Genomic DNA, 26,305 nt, shown 5'->3' on the forward strand with positions numbered 1-26,305 from the left:
CTGGGCCGGGACACACTTCTGTTGTTTTAAGCCGCCTGGTTCGGGGTGGATTTGTCACAGCAGTCACAGGAAACACACACCATGTTGGGGATGGCGTCGCGGTCAGAGAGCAGTCCATAAGCCAAGAGATGCTCAAGGAGGCTTTTTGTGAAGAAGAAAAATCCTGCCTTTGGTTCCTTGGAGCAGTGCTACTGGTATGTTTTATTTTCCCCTATAAACTCTAATCCCCCATTTTATTAATCTGCCAGAGGAAAGGAAGGGCCTGCTTCTGTCATCTTGCCTTAAAGAAATTGACTGTCATGGGCAAGGGGCGTGCTTTCTACACCGACACTGAGAACCTTCCCATTCTTTTCCTTATGTTCCCGCCACTACAGCGTCCAGACCAAGGTGTCCGATCCACACGTACCACATCGACCAGTTTCCTGAAGCTGATTTTGCCACCTTAGGCTCTGTCAGCTCTCTCTCTCTGCACCCAAGGCGAGAAGAGAATATAACCGAGGGATGGGTGTACATTCCTCCTCCTATTATCTTACTTACCTCCGCGGAAACTATCTAAATCTTCTCTCAGCCTTAACAGACCTTTGGTTTACAGGAAGCATAGCAGGTCTGAATGATCAACATGCTCATTTGTGAGGTTCCCAGATGTCAGATTTTTAAGTTAACCAACACACAAGATAAATATTTTAACTAGCATTTTTATTTCCCATCCAGGCCAAGGGACAAGTTAGAAAAGTTCTATTCTAAGTACGTAGCTGAGGAAGTGTGGAAGGGCAAGTGGGTGCCGTGGTTTTGAAGGCAGCCTGTCAGTCACGGTGATTGAAACATAACCCCGGTGGTTTCCACAAGCATAATAAAATGCTTTGCAAAAGGCTGTCGAATTGTAGGATGTAATAAAGTTTGCTTAGCTGCATTTCCAAGGCCGCAGGGCCCTAACACACGAAGCCCGTTTCCTTATGCCTGGGGATTTGTTCCCGTTCCTTCCGTGCCTGGAAATGACAGGACATAAAACCAGACATTTAGTGAGAACGAATAGCATTTTTAAAATCACGGCAATAAACACAATGTAAGTCTGCTCACTGCTGATCTCTCAGATGGCCATTAGCATGCTACTTGAAGCCACACAGACGCAGGTGTATGACGGAGTGTGGGCGGATTCCGGCCCTGCTAATGCTGCGCTCCCTGGATCCCCACCTGCTCTGGGCTTTCTGTCTACAGCCCAGGCCCCAGGGGTCAGCTGCATAGTCTCTTGTTTTCTGGACACGCATCTTACAAAGCAAATGAACTAAATTCAGACCTTGAATTAGGTAAGAATAGACTCCCAAGCGGAGCCTTTATCACAAGTACCCAGGAAGCTTGTTAAAAACACAGATTTCCCCAGTCTGTCCTCCACATTCTGAATTAGCAGATGCGGAGTGAAGGCCAAGAATCTGTGCTTGTTAACAAGTTCTCCATGTGAGTCCGAGGCACCTGCCCCCGGACGGGGGAATTCTTGAGCTCCTATGTCTGTAGTGTGCGGAATCAGCTTTGCTGCAAGGCGAGTTACCTGAAGGATTTAGGCTGGGCCTAATGCAAATGAGTAATACTTCCAAAGAAGGAAAGTTGGAGGAAGCCCTCTCATCTTATTCCTAGGTCACAGAAATGCATTTCACAGCTCTGACACCCTTTTCACCCCGGAGGAGAACTTGTTGGAGCCTTGGCTTCTGGGCCTTAGTTAATGCGATTAGTAACATGGGTGTTCATTGGAAGGACTGACGTTGAAGCTGAAACTCCAATCCTTTGGCTACCTGATGCAGAGAGCTGACTCATTGGAAAAGACCCTGATGCTGGGAGGGATTGAGGGCAGGAGGAGAAGGGGACAACAGAGGATGAGATGGTTGGGTGGCATCACTGACTCAATGGACATGAGTTTGAGGAAACTCCGGGAGTTGGTGATGGACAGGGAGGCTTGGCGTGCTGCAGTCCATGGGGTTGCAAAGAGTCAGACATGACTGAGCGACTGAACTGAACTGAACTGAACATGGGTGTGGTCAGGAGTCAAGACTAGCTGGGACTGCTTGCTTGAAGGACATTGGAAAGGGCAGACCATTCCAGGAAACAGAAATTTAAATGAGAAGGGAAGAAAAAGGAGAATTTTACAGCCTAGATTCCATAGTTTGAGGGAGGTTGAAAGAAAGGGCTCTTAGGAAATGTTGGGGCAGCTACCACAGATGTGATAGATGAAGAGATTTTGAGAAACATTTTTGAGAAGTACAAAGAGACTTCCCCTTTGGGGTTTTCCAGAGACCTAAGTGAAGCTTTACAGAGCTTTTCGTTTCCTGTTTGCTATTTATGGCTTTGAGTGCAATACTGCAGGCAGACCTGGGAGGCCAGGGCGCAAAGGCCCGGCTGCCCGCTAACACCAGCATGAACGTCAGGATATGCTCAGTACAGGCCCATTGGACCCACCGGAGAGGACACGCCGGCGCCCGCTTCAGTCTCTGGCTCATGGAGTGTGTTGTCAGTAGGTCCAGCACTGTACATTTTCTGCAAGTTCGTAAGAGGGTAGAGAGCAAAGGGCAGGCCGGGCATTCCTTTGGAATTACATCCGCTCCCTTCTGGGATCCAGAACATAGCAGCCCACTCACTTCTGCTTCAGCCTTTATGTTTTAGCTCAGGGCACACTCACTGCCTCCCCAGGTCCCACGTCTGTGAGAGAGGCGGCTACCCATCCGTTTGCACCCTTCCCGACCCCGCAGAAGGGGGCCTGTCTCCCTGTTTTCTGACACTGGGATCCTCCCTATCTAGCCGGGACACATGGGTCATCTCCTGATCATTCATCATCACCCTGGTCCTTGAACAATTATTGACTTAGAGGCACTGTGCAGGCCTGGAAATGGATGTACCCTTTCCCTTCCTCCGCCTCGCCTGTCCAGGGCAGATTTATGTCCTAGGAGAAGTTTCCCTTGGTTTTATTTTTGGTCTCTTGAACACCGCGGCCCAGTGTTACTTCCTTCGCCCGCCTTTCCTGGCACCAGCCCTGTGATTTCTGCCTCTCCCTGGATGCCCGTGTCGGTTCCCGAGCAGGCTTCCCGTCGGTCCTCTTCCAATGCCTCCTGCATCGTATCCTGCTCACAGCGCGGCGTTCACACCATCTGCCTGGCTGCTTGAGGCTCTGTCTTCAGCAGCTCCTGGTCTCCTACTCGTCTGGAAGCTCGTGAGGCACAGAGTCCACTTCTCGTGCCAGACACAGCGAGTGAACAGGCTGAAGTTTGAGACGTGGGGCGTGTCCTTTCCTGGCGACAGGACACGTGCGTGGCGGGGTGAAGGGGGGAACGAGAGGGAACACGCACAGGTGCTTAGGGCAGTGCCGGCACGGCAGATGGACCCAGCACCGTGAGCCGCGGTGTCCTCACCGTTGTTCTTGCTCTGGACTGAGCTGCCAGGCAGGGCCACCCGGCAGCAGGGACCCAGGAAACGTCAAAGCAAGCGGAAGTCAGCGCTCAGATACACAGGGCGAGTCAGCCTCATTGTCGAGCAGGGGGCATGCGGGTGACACACCCACCCCCGCGCCATCCTCTGGTCGGACTTCGCATATCAGCGCCTTTTGGGTCTCCACTTCCCTTTGGATCGCACCTTTAGACGGTGGTGTTTTCAGTGTTTACCTGGGCGTATCAACAAATGTGTATACTGAAGCAGGCCGGAGGTTCTAGGCAGGGTGCACACAGGTGAATAATGAGATCCTCAAAGTGCTCCCAGCTGCTTTGCGGAACCACCTCACCCTGGGGGGGAGGCAAGACAGCAGGTCACCAGGGGCCAGGTGAGCAGTCCAGAAAACGGGGCTTCTGGAGTTCCGGGAGCAGGAGCCCAGAACGTCTGAGGTGTGACTGATCTCCCCACTGAACACGTGTCTTTCAGATATTTCTGTGTTCCTGAGAAGCACAGGGCAGATGAACTGAGACTGCCCCTGCCCCCACGAGGAGGAGGACGCGGTGGCATCACCAAGGTCAGAGCAGGGCTTGGTTTTGCAGAGCAGGGTGAAGGCAGAAGGGGGGCCCTGTGGCCCTGGATGGTAGATCTTTGGGGAGGGAACCTTTGAATTAGGAAGGGAAGTAAACTAGTCTGATGGAGAAAATTTAAATACGTTTATATATATTTATTTATTTATCTCCGGCTTTGCTGGGTCTTCGTTGCTGCAAGGGCTTTTCTCTGCTTGTGGTGTGCGGGCCTCTCTGGCTGTGAAGCAGAGGCCTTGGAACACAGGCTCAGCAGCCGTGGTGCCGGGGCTTAGTTGCTCCGCGGCGTGTGAGATCTTCCCAGATAAGGGATTGAAGCCAAGTCTCCTGCATTGGCAGGCGGATTCTTTACCACTGAGCCACCAGGGAAGCCCTCACCTAAGTTTTGAGTAAGACCTGCTGTGGGCTCTTCACCCATCTCTCCTTGAAAGCTTCAGGAGAGTCTCTAGAATCCATCTGCAGTTTGTTGTCATGACTGACGGTACAGGGGGTCAAGGGATCCCAGCTGGGGTCTGAATGAATCACGCCCTACTTCCCCTTAATATGCGGGCATCACCAGGCTCGGCTCCATAAAGTCTCTCTTCACACACACACACACAAAGGGCAGAATCCTTTGTTTTAAACAGATCCAACCTGTGTGTGTGTGTGTGTTCAAGGCAAGCTCTTCTTACTGTGTCAGTAAAGGAGACTCCTCCCTCTTGACCCCATTCTTCCTGCATCCTAGAGGGCCAAGGGAGATGGGCTTTGATGCTAAGAAAACAGATCACTGTCTCTCTTTCTATAGAGGAACCTGGATGCGAGCTGCCCCCAGGTGACCTAACTGGTTGTCTTTTTTCGTTGCTCAGTCACCGAGTTGTGTCCTATTCTTTGTGACCCCATGAACTGCAGCAAGGCAGGCTTCCCTGTCCTTCACCATCTCCTGGAGTTTGCTCAAACTCACGTCCATTGAGTCGGTGATGCCATCCAACCATCTCGTCCTCTCTCATCCCCTTCTCCTGCCTTCAGTCTTTCCCAGCATTCAGGGTCTTTTCCAGTGAGTTGGCTCTTCACATCAGGTGGCCAGAGTATTGAACCTTCAGCTTCAGTCCTTCCAATGAATATTCAGGGTTGATTTCCTTTAGGATTGACCAGTTTGATCTCTGTGCTTTCCAAGGGACTCTCAAGAGTCTTCTCCAGCACCACAGTATGAAACCATCAATTCTTCGGCCCTCAGCCTTCTTTATGGCCCAACTCTTACATCCATACATGACTACTGGAAAAACCATGGTGACTTAGGTTTAGTCCTACTCTTTCGATCCCGTGGACTGTAGCCTGCCAGGCTCCTTTGTCCATGGGATTCTCCAGGCGAGAATACTGGAGTGGGCTGCCATTTCGGCTTTGACTGTATGGAGCTTTTTTGGCAAGATGATGTCTCTGGTTTTTAATATGTGGTGTAAGTTTGTCATAGCTTTTCTTCCAAGGAGCAAGAGTCTTTTAATTTCGTTCTAACTGGGTAGAGTGTGAAAGGAACATTTGGGACTGTAAAAATGCAATCCGCTGTCGTCTGTCTTTCGGACAGTGTTCCTCACCGGTGCTACTCTGTGGGAATGCCCTGGGGAGGTCTAAACACTGCCAGGCCTCCCCACCACCCTCAGAGACTCTGATCTAACCATCTAGAGTGTGGCCTAGTTCTGTGGCAGGGAATTACTGGGCATGAAGCCTTCAGGCCAGTTCCAAAGTGTGCTCCCAATAGAATGCTCTGAAAGCCCCAAAGCAATGGAGGTACTGCAGACAGGTTTCAGGAGGCCTCCATGGCAAATATTCAGCCTCTGCTCTGGTTGGCTGTCCTCCGCTTTCTCAGCAGAGCCACATGTACAGGGCAAATATTGTCCATCAAAAGTAGTGCCTCTTGCCCAAAAGAATGAATGCACGAACTTGTTTTCCTTCCTTCCCGACGCTGACACAGAAATGGTTTTAAAACAAAGACAAATACTGTATATTAACACATGTGTGTGGAGTCTAGAAAAATAGTACTGATGAACCTGCAGGGCAGCAATGGAGAGGCAGACACAGAGAACAGACCTGTGGACGAAGTGGGAAAAGGAGAGGGCGGGGCGAATTGAGAGAGTAGCATGGAAACATACACCTTACCACGTGTAAAACAGATCGCCAGTGGGAATTTTGCTTTGTGACTACCTGGAGGGTGGGATGGGGTGAAAATGGGAGGGAAGTTTAAGAGGGCGGGGACATATATACCTGTGGCTGATTCATGTTGATGTATGGCAGAAACCAGCACAATATTGTAAAGCAAATATCTTGCAATAAAAAACAACAACAAAGTAACTACACTCAGGCAGAAAACAAAGGCGTGAGACTGTGACATAAAATTCCTCTGTAACAGTTCTCTGCTATAAAAGTAACTTGGTTTGTAGCAGGCCCGTGTACAGGGCAGACAGGCATGCAAAGTCATTCCGCTCACACCAAAAACAAGGTGAGCAATTTTCTAAGGACAGGCACCCCTGACCCCTGCTTCTCAGATTTTTTCTTAATAAACTTGGTCTGAGAAATTGGATCACAAGAGCCGCTGGTGGCAATCTCTTACAGCATATAGGTAAAGAAGAAGCTGGGGGAGAAGGGACAAGGATCAGAGAGCAGCTCTGATTAGTAACCGAGGTGATGCAATTGTCCTTCTGTCTAGAGGCAGGAAGGGGTTACTCCCAAGTGCAGGGGCCGGAAACCCAGTGATGTGATGATGGACTCTAGAGAGCAGGGCAACTCGCCAGCACATTTTCTCACTCAAAATTGTCCCTCTGCGATTAATAACAGCTTCCTGCTACTAGAGGGTGTTAATTAACTTCCCTTTAAACAGGGTGGGGGGAGGTCTGTTTCCCAGTCCTGTGTGTTTGTCATCTCGAAGGGGGCACAGAAAGCAGCTCTGGGCACCATGGGGCCAGACCCCCGGGAGGGGAGGCGCAGACCTCTGTCTGCCCTGCGGCGAGGTCAGGCCCACCCCCAGGCTGCGTGGCCACAGATTCAGCACTGTCACTTTGCTCTCTGAAGGGACAGATCAAACACAAAGGACAGTGAATATGCAAGAAGCATGATGCCAGCCTTGTGGCTGTGTGACTGGGCAGCCCTGCGGGGCTTGTCACCTCTTTGATCCCATCCTGTCACGGCAAATGAGACTACACCCACTCTGAGGCTTGGTGAACTCACCCCTAGGCAACTCTTGCTACTCCCTGGGCAGGTTCTCATGTCCCACTTGAAGGCAGTAAGGCTTTTCTCTCCCCTCTTTGGTCCATAGACATCACCTCCTTGTATCTGTGCCTTGAAAAGGCTCTCCCTAAAAGGCTTTCTCATCCTGACAGAGTTTATGAAGAACCGGCTTCTTTATTTGTCTCTAAATCTGCAGCTTGATATTACCTTTCCCCAAGACTCAAGTCGAAATGAAAAAGGATTACTTTATATTTACTTCCGTCTTTCATGAAAGAAACTAATTTTGAGAAAGAAAGTCCCTACAATGTGAAACACATTCCCTCCCTTCAAACCCTCTGAGGGGCAGAGGCAAAGCTAGGAGGCCTGCGTGCTGTTTCATTTACTCTGTCTAGCAGGGACTGCTTCTTATCATGCTTTTGAGGGTCACCTTCCTTCAGCGCTCTCCTCCGCTCTAGTTGTGTGCTCCTGTTAGAAGAGAATTTTCAAGCCGAGCATGGAGCAGGACACGTTGGATAATGAATGGCTCCGAGGGTTTGCTGAGTGTGTTATTTAATTAATGACACTTGCGTCTGGAGTGTCTACAACTCCATAGTTGAATAAAAGGTGTATTTGCTGAGGGATTACAGACAAACACTCAAGAATTGTCACAGTGAGAATTTGTCGGGGTTCAGCACATTTAACAGACTAATGGGGTTATTATTATTTTTTTTCCTTTCCACCCTTTAAAAGGTACCGACGTTGATAGAACTCTGTTCCCTTTGCCTTGTGTGTGAGCTGAGATTATGATCCAAAAAAAAAAAAAAATCCTTAGGCTAATGGATAAAAGTCTATAACCCGAAGCAGAGCCTCTCACCAAAAACAGAGATGATGTGTTTAATGTTGTATTGCTGAGAAACTGATGGTCAAATAGGTTATGGTTTACCTCAGTTACTCACAAAGAACTGAGCTGCATGCAAGTTGCATATGGCACCCAAAAAGCAAGGGTTCAAAACCCTTGAAGAAGACACCACTGTAGGGTGTAGGGAATAGAGACTGTTTCCCACTATGCTGCATCTGCTGAGGGTAGACATGCAGATGGTGAAAAGACAAAAGATGACGCATCCCATGCAGAGGCGTCGGCCGCCCCTACGGGGGCATGTGTGGCTCCATCTCTGTGTATGTTCAGACGGGCTGTAAATACAAAGGGTTAAGTTGTAATCCTGTGAGTCAGTGTGGGCACCGGGCAACTTACATCCCCTCTCCAGACCACGGTCTCTTCCTTTGTAAAACAACAGGTTGATTTATATGTTCTTTAAAGTCCCTTCCAGCCCAAAGATGCACAGTCTCTGATTTTTCTCAGTAGAGAGATGAAAGCTTTCTGCGCCTCTGATAGAGCTAATTGCTCACTTTGGGGATTTAAGGGCCATTTAGTCTAGGACAAGACCCCCTGAGGCAGGGAGGGCATATGCAGGGCCCGCTACACGAGGGCCAGAAGGCTCAGCTCTACTCCAGAGCTCAGCGGGATGGTCCGGGGATGAGGCATCGGCTTGGGGCCTGTCTCCCCCACTCTGTCCCTCCCACTGCAGACCTCCCCACCCTGGCAGACAGCACGGCCAGAGGCTCGGGGGGCTCAGCTGGAGTGAGGTGAGGGGCCCCAAGGCTGCTCTTTCCTGGGTGGGAGGGAAACCCCTCTGTTCAGGGTGTCAGCTGGCCAGCTGCTGTGCTCGGGGTGTGCAGACCTACGTGTGGGAAACTCCTGTAATCTTCCCGTAAGTCCCGTGGGGTGGATCTCAGAGCCCCACAGTAAGTGGGACTGGAACCAGACCCGCCTCACTGTGGAGATCAGCCCCTTGTCAACACTGCAGTGTCCACCGCGGTGGCAGCCAGCAGGCACACATGGGTAATGCGCTGACAGATGGGGCTTGTCTGAATGGAGGCTGGGGAAAGAGTAAAATATCTACCAGCCTTCAAAGACTGACTCTAAACAAAGAACATAAAACACCACATTTATTTTAACACTTATATAATTTTTATATTATGATTTTTTACATTGTTAAGATAGTGAAATGATAATATTTCAATATATTGGGTAAATGTAGTAACACTAATTTGTCCTTAATCTCGGAGAAGGAAGTGGCAACCCACTCCAGTGTTCTTGCCTGGAGAATCCCAGGGACAGAGGAGCCTGGTGGGCTGCCGTCTATGGGGTCGCACAGGGTCGGACACGACTGAAGCGACTTAGCAGCAGCAGCAGCAGTCCTTAATCTGGCTTCTGGAAAATGTCAAAGGACATGTGTGGCTCACATTCTCATCCTGGTGGTCAGCACGGCTCTGAGACAGTAGCCCGGGGCCCCGGCTCTGAAAACACGGGGAAGCTGGTGGGGGCGGCAAGGGGAGCCCTGGGAATGTCTACAGAGTTGACATAGTATTTAAGTACCTGGGCTCTGCACTCAAGTTATGCCCGTGACTTATTAGATGTATTATCTTTATCAAATTACTTTGCCCATCTGGGCCTTAGTTCATCATCTACAAAACAGGAAGATAGCACCTATGTCACAGAGTTGTTATGACCACTAAAGATGATACAGGTGAGGCACTTAGCATGGTACCTGGCCCAGAGGAAGGTCTAGACTCTACAGAACTATTGTCACTCATTCATTCACTCAGTGTTTCTGAGCACCCAGGAGATAACAGGGGCTGTTCTAAATGCCAAAGACAATGGCCCTGTCCTCAGACACTTACTTGCTAGTGGAAGATACAGACAAACAAATGAGTCTATAACATGATGACAGGGGACGCTGAGTGCTGTGAAGAAAAATGAGGCAAGTTTAAGGAGGAAACAGGGCTCTGCTTTAGATTGAGCACTTGAGAAAGGCCTTTCTGAGTGGGTGGACATTTGAGTTGAATGCTGAATGGAAGAAGGAAAGAAAAGAATCCCAGCCATGGGGGCCAAAAAATGTCAGGGCCCTGAGATGGGAGCTTGTGTGATATAATCTAGGAAGAGCAAGGAAGCAGGAAAGCTGGAAGCCAGAGTATGGAGGAGAGTTGGGGCCATGAGACTGGATTTTATCCTAAGTCACCGGCTATGGCCTACACGGCCCACTGTGATTAGGCCTGGCTGGCTTTACAAAGTATGGGGAAGGAACATGATCTGATGGCCCATTAAAAGGATTGCAATCTTAACAGATTTACTATTTTAGTATGTCCATTCTTTTTTTTATGACCTTGGGTGAGTTTGAGGGCCTATTGTTGTGCTGAGTCGTGTCCGATTCTTTTGTGTCCCCATGGACCACAATCTGCCAGGCTCCTTTGTCCGTGGGATTTCCCAGGCAAGAATATTGGAGTGAGTTGCCATTTCCTCCTCCAGGGGATCTTCCTGGCTCAGGCTACATCGGCAGGTGGATTCTTTACTGCTGAACCATCACGGGAGCCCTGATTGAGGGTATAGGTGTGCCTTTTAAGAGTCCCAGTCAACAGTTAAAATAAGAGAGTCTATATAAAGAAGGTATATTTTTAACTGCAGTATCATGAAACCTCACCCATAATGAGGGGAGTTCTTAGGCTTTACTGAAAATAACTTTCTGTTAAACTCTTATACTACTTTTCATTTCCATTTAGTACCATTCTTTTGAAAGATTAAGAAATAAAAATTAACCACAAACAAGATCTTCAAACTTAGAAAAAGAAAAAAGAAAAAAAAAAAAAAAACCAACGAACTGCCCCAGTAGATAACAGATCCTTGAAAGGAGAGTAATAAAGCAAACCCTTGATAGGGGTGTCACAGATAAATCCTGATGCACTTCATTGCACATATTCCTTGTTCAAATTGATAACTCTGGAATCTGCAGGAGTCACAGAGAGATAAGAGAGGGGGCAGAGTTCTGAGAGGAGCCCTGAGCGGCCCAGACCGGCATTCTGCCTGTTAGAATGCTCCCCTTTCCCATAGCTCTCTGTGACTCTGGCTTATCATTTCTAATTAAAAAAATGACTCTTGCAATATCATGGGCTTTCATTTCTCCAAAACAATACCATGCCATCAGCTTGCAGCTCAGAATGTCCACAGCTCTGTACTATTTTTTTGGAGCCTCACTGGAATATAGTATGGAGCTCTAGTGAAGGAAAATTGCTAAGAACATCTAATTACATTCTAAGTCATTTTTTTGGCCTGTCTTAAAGGAATGAAAATGATCTGCCGGTTTTTATAGCCCTTCTTGACCTAAAGATATCTGCTGGCGGAAAGAAAATCCTCAATTGGGCTCTTTTAATGCTTTAATTATTACGTGATCTATCATCTTATGCACTGACTTGCACACTTGGAAAAATCTCTTAAAGACACATTAAAATTGATTGGCTAATCCTCGACCGTGGGGGTGGCTCTTGGAGGGCAGGTAATTGTCTGTGGGCATGGGAGGTGAGACAGGATTGACACCAAGTTATCAGATGGGATAAGGGAGGGAAATGGATTTGACCCCAGGTAGGGCTGACACTGCACTGCTGACTTGCTCAGAGTACAGTCACATGCGCGCTCAGTGGCTGTCAGGATTCCTTTCCTCAGTTTATCTTTTGTCTCCCTTTCCTCTGGAGGCTTCTCCTGCATTGCTTTTCCAAGTGAGGAGCAAGATGACTGCCAGAAGCCTGAAGTCTAGTCCATACCACCCCTGAGTCCACATACCACATGGTGGAGAAGCTAGCTTGGCTAACTGGTCAAGCGCAGCGCCTACAGCTGTGCTTTCCAGATGAGATTGGCAGTAACCAAGTCCCCTGTCTGCTACGCCTGTCCTATTTTCTGCTTGACCCTCTCCATAGTTTTCTAAATGTTTTGAAATTCAAGGGCTAATTATAGACCCTTGGTGAACACACCCTATCTCTAAAGAAAACTCAAACCTGAAGGTCTTGAATGGAGCCCTTGGGAGTCCTCACTGGTCCCAAGAGTACAGAATCTTGTGCGTTATGGTCCAGGGTTGAGTAACTGTGATTGATACACTCCTCTTCATCAAATGCAGTTGTACCTTCCAGGCAAATATTCAATCCATAATTGTTGTTGCAAAGGGAACCCAGAGCAGCACTGCCTCTTTGGCAGGGCGGTTGTGATAAGTGGATAAAGTGACCTACACAAAGCCCCCAGCACAGAAATCACCAAATACTGGTACTTTTCTTGAAGTTAGTGAAGAAGCAAGTGTATGCTATATGTTGCACCTCGGCTTCATCGTACAAGTCTTCTGTTTGGTTAGCTCGAGCTTAAGCAGAGGAGGACATGTCTATACAGAGAACCACCAATTTTAGTGTAAAGGTAAGTGTGGGCTCCAGAGTTAGACTGTCCGGGTGGCCCCAACTCTCCATGTATAACCTAAGAGTCCTGGGAAAAGTCCCAGAGCAACCGTAAGCTTCAGTTTCTACATCTGAACACCGGGACAATACTAGAGGATGGCTGTGGGATTTCACTGAAATAAAACCTATGTAGTGCTTCATATAACTTGCCCATAATGAGATGGCCATAATTGGTATCATCAAGGATCATGAAAGATGAAGCATCATCTGTGCTGGTTTTTCCTGCAGCTCTTGAAATGATAATCTTCTAGGCCTTGGTGGTCCCTTCAAGTTTGGGAGGATGGCCAGGAGGAGAATAGACTCAGATGCAGCAATGTAACTGAATGTAGGGTCTGGCTGCTTGCTGCTCAAAAGCCAGTAGAGAGGCCAGGTTGGTGGAAAGGAAACTTTGCTTTATTTTGGAGGCTGGCAACCTGGGGGCGGGCTGCTATCCAAAGGCCGACCTCCCCGCCAACCCCCATTGACAACCAGTGGACAAGAGCTTTTATAGACAGAGGGAGGGGGCTACACGCAGAAGCAGCAGAGTTAGCTCTGGCAGTCACATTGGCGTTGGTCATCGGTGGTCTGATCGGTGTCACCTCGAGTGTCTTAGGTACAGTTAATCTTCAGCTCCAGGGCCAGTTTGTTTCCATCTCCCCGAGGCCAGTTCTTGGAACTGTGGCAGCTTATGTCATGGCTACAGTCCAGTCATCGTGTAGTTAACTTCTTCCACCTGGTGGGGTTTTCAGTATCTATAAGACAGCTCACAGAATTTTATCTATAGCACTGGAGGAACTAAAGGCTCCTGACTTTGTTTACAGACTAAACTATTATTGTTTTGACCTGTTTGACTGTTTTCCTTTGTTTTGGCATTTTCTCATTTCTCTGATTAAACTTATTCTTTGGCTAAAGTTTTCTTCACAGACAAAAGGCAGGCTGAAGATATGGGGTTGAGGGGGCCGGGGGTGGAGCATATAACCCTGCTCTGTTTCAGGAGCAAAGTGTCTGTGAAGATTATATGCAACAACTGTTCTTTTCTGTTTAAACTTATTCTGGAATAACTGAATATCCAGCCAGCAGTTAGACCATACATTACAGCCACTCTCCTCCTGCCTTTTCTTCTCTCCTAAACTCAAAATTTTTCACATTTCTGATTTATATATAGTCCTTTTTTTACTGTGAAATATGGGCTTCCCTGGTGACTCAGATGGTAAAGAATCCACCTGCAATACAGGAGACTAGGGTTCAACCCCTGAGTTGGGAAGATCCCTGGAGAAGGGAATGGCAATCCACTCCAGTATTCGTGTCTGGAGAATCCCATGGACAGAGGAGCCTGGTGGGCTGTAGTCCATGGGGTCACAAAGAGTCAGACATGACTGAACGACTAACAATAACTGTGAAATATAACATATGCAGAAAAGTGTTTTATACACACACACACACACACACACACACACACATATGTATATACTATATCTACATATATATATATATATAGCTTATAGAATTAATATAAAGCAAACATGTGTTTTGCCACACTGTGACAAGGAATAGAACACTACCAGCCTTTCTACCCTCCCACCCCACACTCCTCTTCTGAATCACAGGCTTCTTCTTGCCTCCTCCACAAAGATAACCACTGGGCTGATTTTTATGGTGATGGATTCTTTGCTTTCCTTTATATTCATTTCCTCCCTAAATGAATGTATCTCTAAATACTATAATTTAGTTTTGCCTGTTCGTGAACTTGATTCAAACACAATCATGCAGTATGTGTTCTTTTGTGTTTCTGTTGTTCTACATTCTTGCAGACACTTGATATTGTCAGTCATTTAAAAATTTGGCTATTGTGGGTATACAGTGGTATTTCATTGTGTTTAAAGTATGTTTCCCTGATGACTAAAGATTATTAGACAGTCCAAGACCAATCTTTTACAAAGTGCTTATTCAAATGGTTTTGTAGTTTCTACTGGGCTGTTGACTTTCTCTAAGTGGCTTATACATTTTTTTTCTTTTTCTTTAAAAATACTATCTTGTGGGTACTGACCCTTCCTTGTTCATAATGTGGCAAATACGTTCTCCCACTCTGTATCTTGCATTTCTCACTCTTACTCTCTCTTAATGGTTTTTTTGATAAACAAAATTAATTTGAATGTAGTCGATCCATCTTTTTTATAACAATGCTTTTGTATCCTATTTAAAAAGTCTTTCCCTATAGCATGACCATGACAATGTTTTCCTATATTCCCTTCTAAGGTTGCCCTTCAGACTTTGAACTATAATCCACCTGGAATTGACTTTTTTTTTTTTTTTTAATTATTATTTTTTTTTTCCAGTGGGTTTTGTCAAACATTGATATGAATCAGCCATGGATTTACATGTATTCCCAATCCCGATCCCCCCTCCCACCTCCCTCTCCACCCGATTCCTCTGGGTCTTCCCAGTGCACCAGGCCCAAGCACTTGTCTCATGCATCCCACCTGGGCTGGTGATCTGTTTCACCATAGATAGTATACATGCTGTTCTTTTGAAATATCCCACCCTCACATTCTCCCACAAAGTTCAAAAGTCTGTTCTGTATTTCTGTGTCTCTTTTTCTGTTTTGCATATAGGGTTATCGTTATCATCTTTCTAAATTCCATATATATGTGTTAGTATGCTGTAATGTTCTTTATCTTTCTGGCTTACTTCACTCTGTATAATGGGCTCCAGCTTCATCCATCTCATTAGGACTGGTTCAAATGAATTCTTTTTAATGGCTGAGTAATATTCCATGGTGTATATGTACCACAGCTTCCTTATCCATTCATCTGCTGATGGGCATCTAGGTTGCTTCCATGTCCTGGCTATTATAAACAGTGCTGCGATGAACATTGGGGTGCACGTGTCTCTTTCAGATCTGGTTTCCTCAGTGTGTATGCCCAGAAGTGGGATTGCTGGGTCATATGGCAGTTCTATTTCCAGTTTTTTAAGAAATCTCCACACTGTTCTCCATAGCGGCTGTACTAGTTTGCATTCCCACCAACAGTGTAAGAGGGTTCCCTTTTCTCCACACCCTCTCCAGCATTTATTGCTTGTAGACTTTTGGATAGCAGCCATCCTGACTGGCGTGTAATGGTACCTCATTGTGGTTTTGATTTGCATTTCTCTGATAATGAGTGATGTTGAGCATCTTTTCATGTGTTTGTTAGCCATCTGTATGTCTTCTTGGAGAAATGTCTGTTTAGTTCTTTGGCCCATTTTTTGATTGGGTCATTTATTTTTCTGGAATTGAGCTGCAGGAGTTGCTTGTATATTTTTGAGATTAATCCTTTGTCTGTTTCTTCATTTGCTATTATTTTCTCCCAATCTGAGGGCTGTCTTTTCACCTTACTTATAGTTTCCTTTGTAGTGCAAAAGCTTTTAAGTTTCATTAGGTCCCATTTGTTTAGTTTTGCTTTTATTTCCAATATTCTGGGAGGTGGGTCATAGAGGATCTTGCTGTGATTTATGTCGGAGAGTGTTTTGCCTATGTTCTCCTCTAGGAGTTTTATAGTTTCTGGTCTTACATTTAGATCTTTAATCCATTTTGAGTTTATTTTTGTGTATGGTGTTAGAAAGTGTTCTAGTTTCATTCTTTTACAAGTGGTTGACCAGTTTTCCCAGCACCACTTGTTAAAGAGGTTGTCTTTTTTCCATTGTATATCCTTGCCTCCTTTGTCAAAGATAAGGTGTCCATAGGTTCGTGGATTTATCTCTGGGCTTTCTATTCTGTTCCATTGATCTATATTTCTGTCTTTGTGCCAGTACCATACTGTCTTGATGACTGTGGCTTTGTAGTAGAGTCTGAAGTCAGGCAGGTTGATTCCTCCAGTTCCATTCTTCTTTCTCAAGATTACTTTGGCTATTCGAGGTTTTTTGTATTTCCATACAAATTGTGAAATTCTTTGGTCTAGTTCTGTGAAAAATACCGTTGGTAGCTTGATAGGGATTGCATTGAATCTATAGATTGCTTTGGGTAGAATAGCCATTTTGACAATATTGATTCTTCCAATCCATGAACATGGTATGTTTCTCCATCTGTTTGTGTCCTCTTTGATTTCTTTCATCAGTGTTTTATAGTTTTCTATGTATAGGTCTTTTGTTTCTTTAGGTAGATATACTCCTAAGTATTTTATTCTTTTTGTTGCAATGGTGAATGGTATTGTTTCCTTAATTTCTCTTTCTGTTTTTTCATTGTTAGTATATAGGAATGCAAGGGATTTCTGTGTGTTAATTTTATATCCTGCAACTTTACTATATTCATTGATTAGCTCTAGTAATTTTCTGGTAGAGTCTTTAGGGTTTTCTATGTAGAGGATCATGTCATCTGCAAACAGTGAGAGTTTACTTCTTCTTTTCCTATCTGGATTCCTTTTACTTCTTTTTCTGCTCTGATTGCTGTGGCCAAAACTTCCAACACTATGTTGAATAGTAGTGGTGAGAGTGGGCACCCTTGTCTTGTTCCTGATTTCAGGGGAAATGCTTTCAATTTTTCACCATTGAGGGTGATGCTTGCTGTGGGTTTGTCATATATAGCTTTTATTATGTTGAGGTATGTTCCTTCTATTCCTGCTTTTTGGAGAGTTTTAATCATAAATGAGTGTTGAATTTTGTCAAAGGCTTTCTCTGCATCTATTGAGATAATCATATGGTTTTTATCTTTCAATTTGTTAATGTGGTGTATTACATTGATTGATTTGCGGATATTGAAGAATCCTTGCATTCCTGGGATAAAGCCCACTTGGTCATGGTGTATGATTTTTTAATATGTTGTTGGATTCTGTTTGCTAGAATTTTGTTAAGGATTTTTGCATCTATGTTCATCAGTGATATTGGCCTGTAGTTTTCTTTTTTTGTGGCATCTTTGTCTGGTTTTGGAATTAGGGTGATGGTGGCCTCATAGAATGAGTTTGGAAGCTTACCTTCATCTGCAATTTTCTGGAAGAGTTTGAGTAAGATAGGTGTTAGCTCCTCTCTAAATTTTTGGTAGAATTCAGCTGTGAAGCCATCTGGTCCTGGGCTTTTGTTTGCTGGAAGATTTTGATTACAGTTTCGATTTCCTTGCTTGTGATGGGTCTGTTAAGATCTTCTATTTCTTCCTGGTTCAGTTTTGGAAAGTTATACTTTTCTAAGAATTTGTCCATTTCATCCAAGTTGTCCATTTTATTGGCATAGAGCTGCTGGTAGTAGTCTCTTATGATCCTTTGTATTTCAGTATTGTCTGTTGTGATCTCTCCATTTTCATTTCTAATTTTGTTAATTTGGTCTTTCTCTCTTTGTTTCTTAATGAGTCTTGCTAATGGTTTGTCAATTTTGTTTATTTTTCAAAAAACCAGCTTTTAGCTTTGTTGATTTTTGCTATGGTCTCTTTAGTTTCTTTTGCATTTATTTCTGCCCTGATTTTTAAGATTTCTTTCCTTCTGCTAACTCTGGGGTTCTTCATTTCTTCCTTCTCTAATTGCTTTAGGTGTAGAGTTAGGTTATTTATTTGGTTTTTTTCTTGTTTCTTGATGTAAGCCTGTAATGCTATGAACCTTCCCCTTAGCACTGCTTTTACAGTGTCCCATAGGTTTTGGGTTGTTGTGTTTTCATTTTCATTCATTCTATACATATTTTGATTTCTTTTTTGATTTCTTCTATGATTTGTTGGTTATTCAGAAGCGTGTTATTTAGCCTCCATATGTTTGAAGTTTTAACAATTTTTTTCCTGTAATTGAGATCTAATCTTACTGCACTGTGGTCAGAAAAGATGACTGGAATGATTTCAATTTTTTTGAATTTTCCAAGACTAGATTTATGGCCCAGGATGTGATCTATTCTGGAGAATGTTCCGTGTGCACTTGAGAAAAGGTGAAGTTGATTGTTTTGGGTGAAATGTCCTATAGATATCAATTAGGTCTAGCTGGTCCATTGTGTCATTTAAGTTTGTGTTTCCTTGTTAATTTTCTGTTTAGTTGATCTATCCATAGTTGTGAGTGGGGTATTAAAGTCTCCCACTATATTGTGTTACTATAATTTCCTCTTTCATACTCGTTAGCATTTGCCGTACATATTGCGGTGCTCCTATGTTGGGTGCATATATATTTATAATTGTTATATCTTCTTCTTGGATTGATCCTTTGATCATTATGTAGTGTCCTTCTTTGTCTCTTTTCACAGCCTTTATTTGAAAGTCTATTTTATCTGATATGAGTATTGCGACTCCTGCTTTCTTTTGGTCTCTGTTTGCATGAAATATTTTTTTCCAGCCCTTCACTTTTAGTCTGTATGTGTCTCTTGTTTTTAGGTGGGTCTCTTGTAGACAGCATATATAGGGGTCTTGTTTTTGTATCCATTCAGCCAATCTTTGTCTTTTGGTTGGGGCATTCAACCCATTTACATTTAGGTAATTATTGATAGGTGTGGTCCCGTTGCCATTTACTTTGTTGTTTTGGGTTCACGTTTATACAACCTTTCTGTGTTCCTGTCTAGAGAAGATCCTTTAGTATTTGTTGAAGAGCTGGTTTGGTGATGCTGAATTCTCTCAGCTTTTGTTTATCTGTAAAGCTTTTGAATTCTCCTTCATATCTGAATGAGATCCTTGCTGGATACAGTAATCTAGGTTGTAGGTTATTCTCTTTCATTACTTTCAGTACGTCCTGCCATTCCCTTCTGGCCTGAAGGGTTTCTATTGATAGATCAGCTGTTATCCTTATGGGGATCCCTTTGTGTGTTATTTGTTGTTTCTCCCTTGCTGCTTTTAATATTTGTTCTTTGTGTTTGATCTTTGTTAATTTGATTAATATGTGTCTTGGGGTGTTTCGCCTTGGGTTTATCCTGTTTGGGACTCTCTGGGTTTCTTGGACTTGGGTGGCTATTTCCTTCCCCATTTTAGGGCAGTTTTCAGCTATTATCTCCTCGAGTATTTTCTCATGGCCTTTCTTTTTGTCTTCTTCTTCTGGAACTCCTATGATTCGAATGTTGGGGCGTTTCACAGTGTCCCAGAGGTCCCTGAGGTTGTCCTCATTTCTTTTGATCCTTTTTTCCTCTCTGCTTCATTTATTTCCACCATTTTATCTTCTACCTCACTTATCCTATCTTCTGCCTCCGTTAGTCTACTCTTGGTTCCCTCCAAAGTGTTTTTGATCTCATTCATTGCATTATTCATTTTTAATTGACTCTTTTTTATTTCTTCTAGGTCTTTATTAAACAGTTCTTGAATCTTTTCAATCTTTGTCTCCAGGCTATTTATCTGTAATTCCATTTTGTTTTCAAGATTTTGGATCATTTTTATTATCATTATTCTAAATTCTTTTTCAGGTAGATTCCCTATCTCCTCCTCTTTTGTTTGACTTGGTGGGCATTTTTCATGTTCCTTTACCTGTTGGGTATTTCTTTGCCTTTTCATCTTGTTTAGATTGCTGTATCTGGAGTGGGCTTTCTGTATTCTGGAGGTCTGTGGTTCCTTTTTATTGTGGAGGATTAACCCAGTGGGTGGGGTTAGACGATTGGCTTGTCAAGATTTCCTGGTTAGGGGAGCTTGCGTCAGTGTTCTGGTGTGTGGAACTTGATTTCTTCACTTTGGAGAGCAATGGAGTGCCCAGTAATGAGTTTTGAGATGGGTCTCTGTGTTAGGTGTGTCCTTGGGCAGCCTGTATGTTGATGTTCAGGGCTATGTTCCTGCGTTGCTGGAGAATTTGCGTGGTATGTCTTGCTCTAAAACTTATTGGCTCTTGTGTGGTGGTTGGTTTCAGTGTAGGTATGGAGGCTTTTGGATGGTCACTTATTACTTAAAGTTCCATGTAGTCAGGAGTTTTCTGGTGTTCTCAGGTTTTGGGCTTAAATCTCCTGCCTCTGGATTTCAGTTTTATTCTTCCTGTAGTCTCAGGACTTCTCCAACTATACAGCCCTCCTTTCGAAGACAATGGGTTGCTTTTCTGGGTGCCTGATGACCTCAGCTAGCGATCCGAAGTTGTTTTGCGAAGTTTGCTCTGCGTTCAGTTATTCTTTTGATGAATTTGTAGGAGAGAAAGTGGTCTCCCCGTCCTACTCCTCCGCCATCTTGGCTCCTCTCTTGGAATTGACTTTTGAATATGGTGTGAGGTGGGATATAGTTTAATGAGTTTTCTACATCGATATACAATTTTTCCAGAAAAATTTATTGGGAAGATTTCCCTTTCCCCATAGTTCTTGGATGTCATTTTTATCTTATATCAAGCATTCATATATGCCTGGATCTCTTTCTGGGCTTTCTGTCTTGCTTCATCAGTCTGTCTCTCCTTGTTCCAACATCATGCCCTCTTAGCTTTTGTAGCCCTGTAACAAGTCAGTTTCCTTTACAGTAAGCCCTCCTGTGCTTCTGTATTTTTTTTTTTTTTTAATACTCTCAGGCTACATTTCCATAAGCATTTTAGAATTAACTTTTAAATTTTTACAAAAAAAGAAACCCATTAACACCAACAAAAATTAACAGGAATTTTGATGTGAGTAGCAGGGAATTTATAGGTAAATCTGAGAAGACTTGAGTCTATATAAAATTGAGTCACTCTTATCTCCATTTATTTAATTCCTCAGTAATGATTCTTAATAACATTTTATGGTTTTCTACCTAGAAATTTGCATAAATTTTCTTATTTTTTGGTATTTGATTTCTGATGTTAATATAAGCCAACTTTAATTTTTTTCGTATTCTGTGTGGCTCTTATGGATTGTGTCCTTCCAAAATTCACAGGTTGAAGCTCTAACTCCCAATGTGATAGGACACATGGCCTTTAGGAGGTAATCAGGTTTAGATGAGGCAGAGGCCCCATGATGGGATTTATGGACTTTTAAAAAGAGTGAAATTAAAGTTCACTCTCTTCCTCACATGAGGACACAGTGAGCAGGTGGCCGGCTACAGACCAGGAGAAGGGCTCTTGCCAGAACCCCAGTGTATTGGCACCCTGATCTTAGACTTCCAGCCTCCAGCACTGTGAGGAATAATTATCTTTTATTTGAGCTACCCAGTCTATGGCATTTTGTTATGGCAGGCTGAGCTACAACAGTAGCTGAGAAATTCAGAACTTAATAGTCAAAGGCCTTGCTAAGCTTTCTGGTTAATTTTAATTGTCTCTCCGTACATGCTTTGGAGCGTTCTGCATGTATCATTTTGTCTGTGAGTAATGGCAGTTTTATTCTTTCCTTTTTAATCCTTCTAGGTTTTTACTTATGGCTCTTGCTTTACTGTTCTAGCTGAGCCCTTGCGTACACTGGGAAACAGCAGGGCTAATGGCGAATATTCTTATCTCATTTGTAATCTCAGATGAATAGTGTTCAACATTTCATCCTTAACTATAAATCCCTTCCTAGATCAAGTTTTTCTAGAACTTTTATACTTATTAAGTTGGAGGTTGGCTTCTGTCTTTTCTTTTCCAGCATCTACTGAGATGATCATATCATTTATTCTTTATTAGCCTGATGAAAAGCATAAGATGAGTCTAATGTGAAACATGTCACATTGGTCATGATGTCTCATCCTTTTCATAGATTGTGTGCACACACATGCAGTTTATCTGTATGCCTGTCTGTCTACCCATAAGGTATCTGTTAGGACAGTGGCATCTGTGTTTCCATGTGCAATTAGTCTGTAGAATTGCTTTCTGTTATGTTCTTGTCAGGTTCATGTGTAAGGCAACTCATACAAAAAATTGAGAATTGGGAGAGGTTTTCTTTTTTTTTTTTTTCCTTTTCTCTGCCAAAATTTGTTACAGCAGTCATAAGATTCTCACTGAAAATCTTACTCAGATTCTTCTTTCTTAATTGTGTGGTAGAATTCACTAGTACAGTTATCTGGGCCTAACACTGTCTCTGTGAGATGGGTTTTAGTTCAGCTTTGCGTTCTTTCAGTTCAGTCGCTCAGTCGTGTCTGACTCTCTGCGACCCCAGGGACTGGAGCACGCCAGCCCTCCCTGTCCATCATTAACTCCCAAGTTTCCCCAAACTCATGTCCATCGAGTCGGTGATGCCATCCAATCATCTCATCCTCTGTCGTCCCCTTCTCCTGCTTTCAGTCTTTCCCAGCATTAGGGTCTTTTCTAACTATAGTGTTCTGTAATAGTTATCAAACTATTCATATTTTATTTTTCACTTTGTGTCACTTTGGGTAAACTGTATTTTTTCTAGAAATATGAATTTAAACCCAACTTTCAAATTTATTGGTCTAAGATTATTCATTATATGCTCTTCTCCTTTTTAATGAGTGCAATAACCAGGAAGATGTTTAGCATTTCGTGTAACTTTTAGCTTTTTCCCCAATAAATGCATAAGAGTCATAATCAAAAAGTAAATTACCCTCTAGGTATGGGGAAAAGAGAACCCTCTTGCACTGATGGTGGGAATGTAAATGGATGCAGCTGCTATGGGGAACACTATGGAGGTTCCTTAAAAAACTAAAAGTAAAAAAAAAAAACCACAACAAAAAGCAGAAGTGCCCTGTGAGCCAGCAATCCCGCTCCTGGGCACTTACTCTGAGGAAACTGTAATTCAAAGAGATCCATGCACCACAATGTTCATTGCAGCGCTATTTACAACAGCCAGGACATGAAAGCAAACTAAAGGTCCATCAACAGAGGAATGGAGAAAGAAGATGTGGTACATATACACAATAGAATATTACTCAGCCACCAAAAGGAATGAAATTGGATCATTTGTGGTGACCAGAAAATCAGAGTAAAGTCAGTCAGAAAAACAGACATGTACATTAACACATACATACAGAATATACTACAAAGGGTACAGATGACTCTATTTGTAAGGCACAAATAGAGACAGAAGTAGAGAATGGACATATGGACACGGCAGGGGGAAGGGGAGTGGGGGACGGACTGGGAGAGTGGCATTGACGTAATGTGTAAAAGACAGCTCGTGGGAAGCTGCTCTATAGAACAGGGAGCTCAGCTCAGCTCTGTGATGACCTAGAGGGGTGGGACAGTCAGGGGAAGGAGACTCAAGTGGGAGGGGAGGTATTTATATATTTAAGTACATTTTCCAAGCAGGAATATGGAGTGGGTTACCATGCCTGCCTCCAAGGGATCTTCCTGACCCAGAGATCAAACCCCCATCTCTTACATCTTCTGCACTGGCAGGCAGGTTCTTTACCATTAGTGCCATCCAGGAAGCTGTTGTCTTTGTCTAATTATTGCTCCTTAGAAAGTAAGTTGTTGTTGTTGTTTTCCTTCTTACTATTAAATCTAACAAACTACTCTTTGATTTTCTGCAGTTGTACCATGATATGCCTAGGTGTGTATTCTACACCCCCACTCTGGGTTTGGAGTGTTCTTGAATTTTTGAATTGGTGACTTGAAAAATTCTCAGCCACTATCTATTTAAGTATATCTTTCACAATCTGTTTTGGAATTGTGCATGTCTATTAGACTTTCTCAGTATAGTCTAAACTTCTGACTTCTCATATTTTTGCCACTCTCCTTTCATCTCTTCATGGTTCTTTAGGAATATTTTCATTTTGTTGTTGTTCAGTTGCTAAGTTGTGTCTGACTCTTTGCGACCCCATGGGCTGCAGCATGCCAGGCTTCTCTGTCCTTCGGGAGGTTGCTCGAACTCATGATCATTGAGTTGGTGATGCCATCCAACCATCTCATCCTCTGTCATCCTCTTTTCCTCCTACCCTCAATCTTTCCCAGCATCAGGGCCTTTTCCAACAAGTCAGCTCTTCATATCAGGTGGCCAAATATTGGAGCTTCCACACCTTCCAACGAATATTCAGGGTTGGTTTCCTTTAGGATTACATGGTTTGGTCTCCTTGCTGTTCACGTGACTCTCAAGAGTTTTCTCCAACACCCCAGTTAGACGAAAGCATCAATTCTTTGATGCTTGGCCTTCTTTATGGTCCAACTTTGACATCCATACATGACCACTGGAAAAACCATAGTTTTGACTATATGGACCTTTGTTGGCAAAGTGATGTCTCTGCTTTTTAATATGCTATCTAGGTTTGTTATAGCTTTTCTTCTAATGAGCAAGCATCTTTTAATTTCATGGCTGCAGTCACAATTTGCAGTGATTTTAGAGTCCAAGAAAATGAAATCTGTCACTGTTTTTCCACTTTTCCCCCATCTATTTGAGATGAAATGATGGGACCAGATGCTATATTTTCATGGCTCATCTGTAAGTTCACTAAATTTCTTCTTGCCTGCCAAACTCAGGCTGCTAAATTCATTCATTGAGTTACTGTATTTTTCAGTTACAGCATTTGGCAGAATTTGGTTCTTTTTCACATTACCTCTCTATTTTTAATAGATTCTAGCTTTCTGTGAAATTTTTTTTGAGGGGGCATAATCTAGTCCTTTTCATCCCAAAAGAAAGTAAACAGATTTATTTTAATGGCTGTCTGGCAAGTCTAACCTTGTTTACATTAAATTGCCTCCTCATAAGTTGTGTGTGCATATGTATACTGGTATTGGACATTTCATTTGAAAATATTTATAGAAAAAATTTAAGATTTTGGATGGTATTATTTTCTTCCAGAGGTGGTTTTTTTCTTTGCTTCTTCCAGGAACCGAATGGGACTAGCAAATCAGAATCCCATTAATTCAGTGTCTGGGTCTGGTCTGTTTAGTAATAGAAACAGAAGTCACACTTCTTTCTTGGTGGTCTCAAAACAGCCTGCCCTACAGGTCTTATTCTTTAATTACTTCTTGAACTAATTTCTTACCACTCAAACATTTACATAATTTATTATCTCTAAAGTGTAATAGAAATCAGAGGGAACATAACCCATCTACGCACTGGCATAGCCGATGGGCCCTCGCAGTTTTCATGGCTCACCACTCATTATAAATTGGAGATAGTAGAACTCACTGCAGTGTCTTTTGGATCCTCAGAGAAGAAATAAATCCAGAAGAAGCACAATTTAGAGCTGCTTTTGCTAGCATATCCTGAATTGATTGGTTGCAAGCTTACATGATTTTGCGAGCCCACATGATAACTTGGTTAGTGCCGGTGGAATATCAGAATAATGGAGCACTCACTATATAAGAAGTGACTGAGGGACATTTTAGGCATAGGATGGCATGAATTGTGTAAATATTAGCTATTATTAAATGATGAGTCAAAGATGATTCAGGTGAATTTCCATAGCTTTTCTTCATATTAACCCCCCATGACCTCTAAGAGGGTCTTCTGTGCTCCCTCACCTTCCTTTACAGCAGAGACAAAGACAAAATGTGAAAAGTGGAAGAGAAGAGAGAAGCAGGTAGACAAAGAAGAGTCTTGGGTGTGGGTAGATATTTGTAGAAGGTTTTGGCCTTGTGGGACTATGCAGATTGACATGTGATAAATCATCCATTTCTGGAAACGAGATAAGGATGATGGTGATGATAGACTTTATCATCTCACAAGATACAAGTAAAGCTTGAAACTTGAAAAAGTTCCTTTTGGCATTTGGACTGCAGTCTTCTGAAAAGGACTCTGTGCTGATGGCTCATGTAGTTCCAAGATTCAGAAGGGTTAAAATTAACTTATGGACAGGAGTCATTTCTATGAGCACTTGAATTAAATCTCAGGTGAACAGTTCTGTAGATTTTTTAGCCCTTAGAGGCCTGGAAAGCGTCTGCCTGAACTATTGGGTATATTTTATAAAAAGCTAGATCTTGGTAAAACATTTTAAAAATAATGAAACTGAACTAAAAACCTCATTTTGGAACTATGAGGTAGACTTATTTCAAAGAATGTTTATAAAAGGGAAGGTTAAAGTATAACTAAATGGTTTTTCCTTGGAGTTATGATAAAATTATTTAACAGGATGTTGTTGCTCGGTCACTCAGTTGTGTCCAACT

At 43.4% G+C, this 26,305-nt stretch overlaps 1 protein-coding gene across 13 annotated transcripts in view; it reads right to left on the bottom strand.

The window, feature by feature from the left end:
- Positions 1 to 677: 677 nt before the first annotated feature.
- FHIT (fragile histidine triad diadenosine triphosphatase) overlaps positions 678 to 26,305 on the bottom strand; it is a 1,503,296-nt gene continuing 1,477,668 nt past the window's right edge. For all 13 annotated transcript variants that reach the window (XM_043442898.1, XM_043442890.1, XM_043442894.1 and 10 more), the window contains one exon: positions 678 to 986. The gene's annotated coding sequence lies outside the window, so the exon portion shown is untranslated. The remainder of the gene's footprint in view (positions 987 to 26,305) is intronic.

The sequence above is a fragment of the Cervus canadensis genome, chromosome 22 (assembly GCF_019320065.1).
Source record: "Cervus canadensis isolate Bull #8, Minnesota chromosome 22, ASM1932006v1, whole genome shotgun sequence".
NCBI lineage: Eukaryota > Metazoa > Chordata > Mammalia > Artiodactyla > Cervidae > Cervus > Cervus canadensis.